Source organism: Ursus maritimus, unplaced genomic scaffold, assembly GCF_017311325.1.
Source record: "Ursus maritimus isolate PB19 unplaced genomic scaffold, ASM1731132v1 scaffold_23, whole genome shotgun sequence".
Classification (NCBI taxonomy): Eukaryota; Metazoa; Chordata; class Mammalia; order Carnivora; family Ursidae; genus Ursus; species Ursus maritimus.
Window position 1 is genome coordinate 4,921,575 of NW_024424786.1, and position 6,886 is coordinate 4,928,460.

Below are 6,886 nucleotides of genomic sequence, written 5' to 3' on the forward strand. Positions count from 1 at the left end.
AGCTTAAATAAGCTAGAAGTGTATTTCTCCTTCATGCAACAAGCGATCCAGGCTTGATATCATGGTTTCATAGTGCCAGTGGCCCCAGATGTTTCCATCTGCTGTTCGGCCATCCCTTGGGGGTCGCCCTGCCATGCCACAACTGCCACGTTCCAGGAAGCAGCCTGGAGGACAAAGATCTCCCCCTTTCCCTAACAACATAATTCAGAAATTGTTCACAACACTCACTCAATCCCACTGAACAAAACACGGTCAGATGACCACACCTAGTTACAGTGGAGACTGGGGCATACTGTCTTTAGGTGAACAGCCAAATATCCAGATAAAAATTCTACTAATATTAAAAAAAAAAAGGGACAGACCCTGGGAGATGATTTTTGGTCTGTTCTACCCTATCCCCTTCTCCTCACTTCAAGGGATTTTTGAATTTGCAATGACCTTTAGAGGCTATACCTAGAGACAGTAAGAGAATTCAGCAAATAAACACAGTCTCCCACAGATCAACTTGAGTGCAACTGGGAACACCCTCCTCCCTGCTCTCAGATGAGAAACCTGCTGAAGGACAGAGGCAGGGCTCACCACAGAGCGTCAGTGGAGGGTGGGCGGCTTCCTCCCGGCTGGGGGTGGATCCATCCAGCAGGGCTCCCCAGCCCCGGGATGTCCTGCCCCCAGTCACCCCCACCTTTCACCAACTGGGAGCAGAAATGAGTATCAGGACACCTTACTAGTCTTTGCCACCAGATGTTTTTCTGTCTGAAAAAGGAAATGACTGGCTGGGACCAGGGCACAAAGCTCTGAGCTGAGATCAAGGAGTTTCTCGCCTTCTGTGAGAGGCTGGTGCCATCAGAGTCATTGGCAGATCTGGGGCCTCTGGGACACCAGAGCTGGCAGAGTGTGTGTCCAGGTGGATGTAGCCAGGGGCTCAGGGGTCCCTCGAGACGCTGCAGAGCACTGTGGAAGACTGCTCAATGCCAAGGGCCAAGTGCAGCCTCTGGCACCAGGGGAGCTGGGCCAACGCTCCGCTGTGCAGGGCCCTCGTGCACAGGGGAAATTAGAAGGCTAATGCTAGTTTAGCCGTTGATAGGGGGCCTCTTCTGCCAGGCATCATGTTAAGGGCTTTATGCATATATTTTATAGAGAGAAATATCTTATTTATTGTTCACAAAAACCCTATGAGGAATGAGGAAACAGGAGCTAATAACATACCGCAAACCACATAGCCAGCACGAGGTGGGGGGCAGGATTCAAAGCCGGCTCTGTCTGACTCCAAGGCTAGGGAGCTTCGCCACCACCGCAGCCAGAAGCAAACCCAGATGGGTGGGAGGCCATGGGCTTTAGAGTTGACAGGCCTCAGTGAAAACCTCAGCCCTCTACTCCTGCCAGCAGCCTCTCTGAGCCTTGATTTCCTCCTTTGTCTCCAGGGCCTGATAATGGCCACCTTTACTTGGCTTCCCGCCCTGATCTTGAGGCAACACGTAAGGTGCTCAGTGTCTTCACTAGCATTCAAGAAATAACCCGCTCTGGACACACGTGACCTCCCTTTACTTCTCTGCCGTCTGGGCTGTGAGCTCCACACACCGCAGGACCCTCGGCTGGCTTGATCACTGCTCGAACCCTGGTGTCTCCCACCGCCCCAGCTCTGCCTACTCCATTGTTCGCTGTTTGCCCTGCTTTTTACCCTGCTTTCTTGTTCCCCTTAGTCCTTCTCATCGGCTGATGTATTACATATCCGTGCATCTGTTTGTACTTTGTCACAGTGCACTAGAATGGAGGCTCAGTGAAGACAGGATTTTTTTTTTCTGGTTTGATTCACTGGTTTGTCCTCCATGTTCAGAGAAGAACCTAGAAAGGGGGGGCACCCAGTAAATTTAACAAATGAATCTATCAGTGTCTTCCCAATTCTACAGTTGCCTTAATTTTCTCTCCACCTCCAGGGCTAAGCTGCACAAAACCTCTGTGTACACATACACACAAACACACATCCCCTGTGAGGGAGAGACTGCTCAGCACCCCCAAACCTTCAGACTACTGTGGGTGGGCTTATCGCCCCCTTGAGAACCTGACAAGTGACACGGTCAGAGGCACACAGCTCAAGCGAAAGAGGGACCCTGCCAGACAGCACAATTCAGGTACGTCTTCTCACTCCCTTCCGGAAGAGCCTCACACTCACGAAAACATTCTCTTCCAGCAGCGTCTTGGCCATGCTCCGGGCCCCAGCCCCCACTCCCTGGCTGCCAGGCCATGAGCCCCTCTAGACGACAGCTTCCTCGGGTTCCCCAAAGCAGGACACCCAGGCTCTTGGCATTCTGAACAGGCCTCCCTACTCCTTCCACAGTACAGTGGGTTCTGGAACGTTCTGAGGAATGGGCTATTTTGGCCGGTGAGGGCAAACCCCAAGAATCAGATAAACACCAGCGGCCCGGCCTCCACCCCTCTCGGGACTGATTCATGAGGCCCAGGCGTGCCCATTAACTGCCAGACCGGCCCTGTGTGCTCAGAAAAATATTGCTGCAGCTCTCAGGCGGCCGCTGCGTTCCTCAGCAGAGCCGCGGCCATAATAACAAGGCGTCCGCCTCCCCGCCCGGGAGCCCATCAGTTATTATCTGCAGCACAAACACCTACCACTTTGTACTAACATTTTGGCAGTTTCGTACAAACAGAGCACTTAGCGCTGCCCCATAACTCTGCGCTCTTGCTGGGCCCCGGCTCCCAGCTGGCACGGCCGGCCAAGTGGTCTGTAACCGAAAAGCAAAAAAGCCAGCGAAACGTTCCGAGTTGTTTTTATGGGCCTCGGGGCCCCGCGGCCCGCTCCCCCTGCTCCCGTGGCAGACGCACAAGTATGAGTTCAGACCCTGCACGACACGGTTGTCGGACGGGCCCGGTGACGCCAGCCCCGGGGATCACAACGGGACGGATTGTGCGGCCCCAGCGGCATTTTCCGTCCTCCGCCGGGGCTTCCGCTGGAGGCGCCTGGGAGCCGCACACGTCGCGTCCGCCCACCGCCTCCGGCGCGGCCCCACCGCTGGGCACCCCCGGCACAGGCCGACCCAGCACGGACGACGGAGAGCCCCGCACACGGCCAGGGGCTGCCCAAAGAGGCGCCACCCCGCCCGAGCCCCGCAAGGAGCCCGCGGCCTGCGCACTTCAAAGGCCTTGCTTTTCCCGGCAGAGCCCCGGGCGATCCTGGAGGCCCGCGGGAGGCGGTGGAGAGAGTGACCTGTAGACCTGTAGGCCCGGAGCCCGGTCGGCGGCCCGCTGCGTGGGTTCTTCCAGCCTCGGGACCAGCGAGCTGACTCCACGGCCAGGTCCACCGCCTGGCTGCCTCCTGTCCCCCTACTGGGCCCCTCCCCTCTGGCGCACCCAGCTAGCTCTTACCTCTTTCTAGTGATCCCTGGATTCCCCCAAAGCTAAATGTGTTTGAGAGAGAGACTGTGGAGGCTCTGCTGGTACCAGGGGCTGAGCTGAGCACCTTCACAGCAATGACCTCATTAAATCTTCCTAACAGCCCTGTGAGAAGGTAGCATGGTCTCCACCTGGAAGGCAAAAACACTTAAGCTCAGAGAGGTTAAATGACCTGTCCAGGGTCACACAGCTAGTGAGTGGGAATGTCAGGGCAGAGGCTCAGAAGGGCCTCAATCCAAGCTCATGTTTTTGCCTCCTGCTGCCTCCCCGGGTAAAATGAGGGACCTCAAGAGCTTCTTAAGAAGTCCAAACACTCTTGCTCACTTGGGGATGCATAGGCTGTATGACCCTGGGCAATTGTCTTCTCCCTGATCCAGAGTGTCATCTTCCGTGCTGTGAAGGGCATGGCTCTGCTGTTCCCCTAGGGCTCCCCCGTCTCTTACACTTGACCGTGGTGAGCTTTGCCCTTCAGAACACACCCACCCTCTGCTCAGGCTTCCTTGTCCACCCCAAGGTTGCTGTGTTGGCCTTCCACTGCCTCCCTGTCTGCAGTAGGTACAGCCACAGTGTGTCCACAGGAGCCCACAAGGGCTGTGTATCTGGCCACCACACAATGTCCACATTCTTTGGCTTGGTGTTCAAGGCCTCTCAAAGTCTGGCCCCCACTCTCTGGCACAAAGCATGCTGGCCACCAGACCCAGAGTACTGGAGGAAGAGGACAGAAGCTAGATCCAGGGCAGGGAAGGAAATGGAGGCTGACCTGGGCCAGGGCTGCAGCCGAGCTTGGGTGAGGATCCAGGTATTGGGAGCTCTTGGCATTGGGGTGATGGGCAGTGTGTCAGGCATTCAAAGCCAGGTTCAGGCACAATTGCAGAAGCAGTAGAAATGGGAGTTTGGCTCAGTCTTGGGACTAAGCCAGCTGCTGGGGGTTCAGACCAGGGCCTGGCTTCTGAGGGAACCAAAAGGCTAATCAGGGAAACCAAGGCAGTTATGAGTTGCCAAGACAGAGTGGGGTGGAAAACTTCCTATTAGTCTTTATTCAGGCCAAGTTTGCTGCCTCCCTTAACTCCTCCTCCCAGAATGGGTTGGGGTCTGAGGCCTCTGAGGCACAGCCTTCCAGAGCTGACAGAGGGGCCTGTGGGAACTGGAGCCTACATGCTGGTGGTTCCTGCTGTTCCCTGCCCCCCGCTGCAGTAGCTCCTCCTGACCCTCCCCCTAACGGTACTCATTTTTTAAGACTTCATCTGTTCTCCCTATGACCACCTTTCTGCTCTTCCTCCTCCTTCAGGCAGCCCCACCCCCCCAACAGGCCTGGCTGGCAGGCCACTCAGACTGCCCTGCCTTCTTTTAGACGGTCTTTTCTCAAAGGAGAACTCAAGAGTCCTCGAGAATTCACACAGCACCTTCTCCTTTTCGGCACAGGGCTGAGCAGCTGGGAAGTGTTCACATACTCGCTGAACAACAGCAAAGCCTTTTCTGAGCCAGGCATATGCTAAGAGGGACAAAGATGACCTGGAATCAGATTACAGGTATTTTGAGATCAGGATCTATTGAGGCAGTGGCAAGAGTGAAGAGGACTTCGGGAAGAACTTACAGAAATTTCTCAAAGGCAGTGGCACAGGGCTGGTACAAGTCTGGGATGTCTAAGGAGCAGGGGGGTGGGGGGGAAGGTCAGGCTGTAAGGCAGCCTTAGGGTCTCATAGGACAAATTGAACAGCCCCCGAGGGGCTTTGGTCCTGAAAGTGACCAGAAGCCATGGAAGGCAGGATATCTGGTCATATTCCCCCATTGGAAAAAGAACACCAAAGATCTCAGTGCCCAGGTGATCTTGGGTGACTATCTTAATGGCCCTGAGTATCAACTTCCTCATCAGCAAAATGGGGAAAATCATGCTTACCTTTTATAAGACACTGCTGCTAGGCGGAAGTTGTTGACAGTCATGGTAACAATAATTAAAAAGGTAACAGTAATTGGCTTCTTCCCTCCCCTGCCCCAGTCTCCCTAAGTCATCAAGAGGAGCCTGGGGGCCATAGCGTCTTAGACACTAGCTAGGGCCCAGAGTCTCCTTGCGGAGTAGAAACCTCAGCCTCAGGGTGGCCCGTTGGCCCTCTCCCTGCCCAGCTGCCTAGGCCTGGGAATAGACAGGCCCAGCCCACCCTAATTACTCCCATCCTGGCATCTGCCTTTGGTTAAATGCACAGCTCCTCTCACAGGCTTGGAACATCAGCCATAAACAGAGCATCTGCATGGTGGATGCTGACGTTTAAAAATAGCCTGGCCTTGGGAACCACATTTCCCAGCCCTAGGGAGTTCCTGGAATGGGAGAAAGACCATCTTTTGTGGGTGTAGCCCTCCAGCAACATGGTAGGTCGGAGTCCCCAGGCCAGGGCCAGGGCATGAGAGGGGCTATCATACTGGTGCAGTTCCCCATAGAGCCACCAGGTGGCGACAGGACTGCCACCTGGGGGGCGAGGGTGGGAAAAGGGGGAGGAGAGGGGCTCCAGGATGTCCCTGCCAGTCGCGGTGCCCTGCTCTCCCACCACTTGGCCCTGGAAGTTGGCTGCGGGCAGCGGCTTGGCAGCCTACGGCTGGGGGCGGATGGTGGGGCTGGTGTGGGGTTTCAGCCTCCCCGGAGGGCCCTCTCGGCTGTGTGCTGAGCAAACGTTCGGCCTGCCGTCGGCAACATGCAGAACCAATTTTCAGGGAATTCGGCAGCCAAGCCATCCACCTTCGGGTGGGAAGCAGGATCTCTGTTGGCCCTGGGGGCTCAGAGAGTCTGTCCTTTGGAAAATCAGAGAGGTCTCCTCGCTGTGGGAGGCAAGGCCAGCCTGGCGGAACAGGGCTTGTGAATACAGAGCCCGGGGCCAGCACTGAACTCCTCTGCTCTGGGCTGGGAAAATTACACTTTAGCCTCAACTAGCACCCCCCCTTCCTTTTTTAATGAATCATCTATTATGTGTCCAGCACTGCTCTGCATTTCCCAGGCATCTTATCTAATCTTCTCAGGGAGGCTCAGCCAGGCCCACCTTTAGCGCCCATCTTTAAGGGGCACTAAAAATTATTAGAATACACTAGAAAAGTAATTGAGGTCCCCACACAGAGAGAAGTGTAAACTTATTCTTCTGTCATACAGGTGCCTCCACCTCCCAAACCTCCTCGAGTAATACCAAGGAGAGGCCCGGAGGCCAGAGCCTGCAGAGCACCAGCCAAGGCCCACAATCTCCTTGCCAAGGGAAATCTCCACGTCCTCTCTTACACTACCCCCGTTCTGTAAACTGCGCCTGCTAAATGAATATATATTTAAACAATGTTTAAAACACATGCCTTCGAAACACAGATTTTTCTGGGTTTCCCATCGTCTGGAATACAATTGTAATGTCTCCCATTTTACAGATGAGAAAACATGCTCGGGGAGCGAGGCAGTGGTAGACGAAGCCCCTAAGACTGTGAAGGGCCGTAACCGGCAGAAGAGTAGATGGTGTGG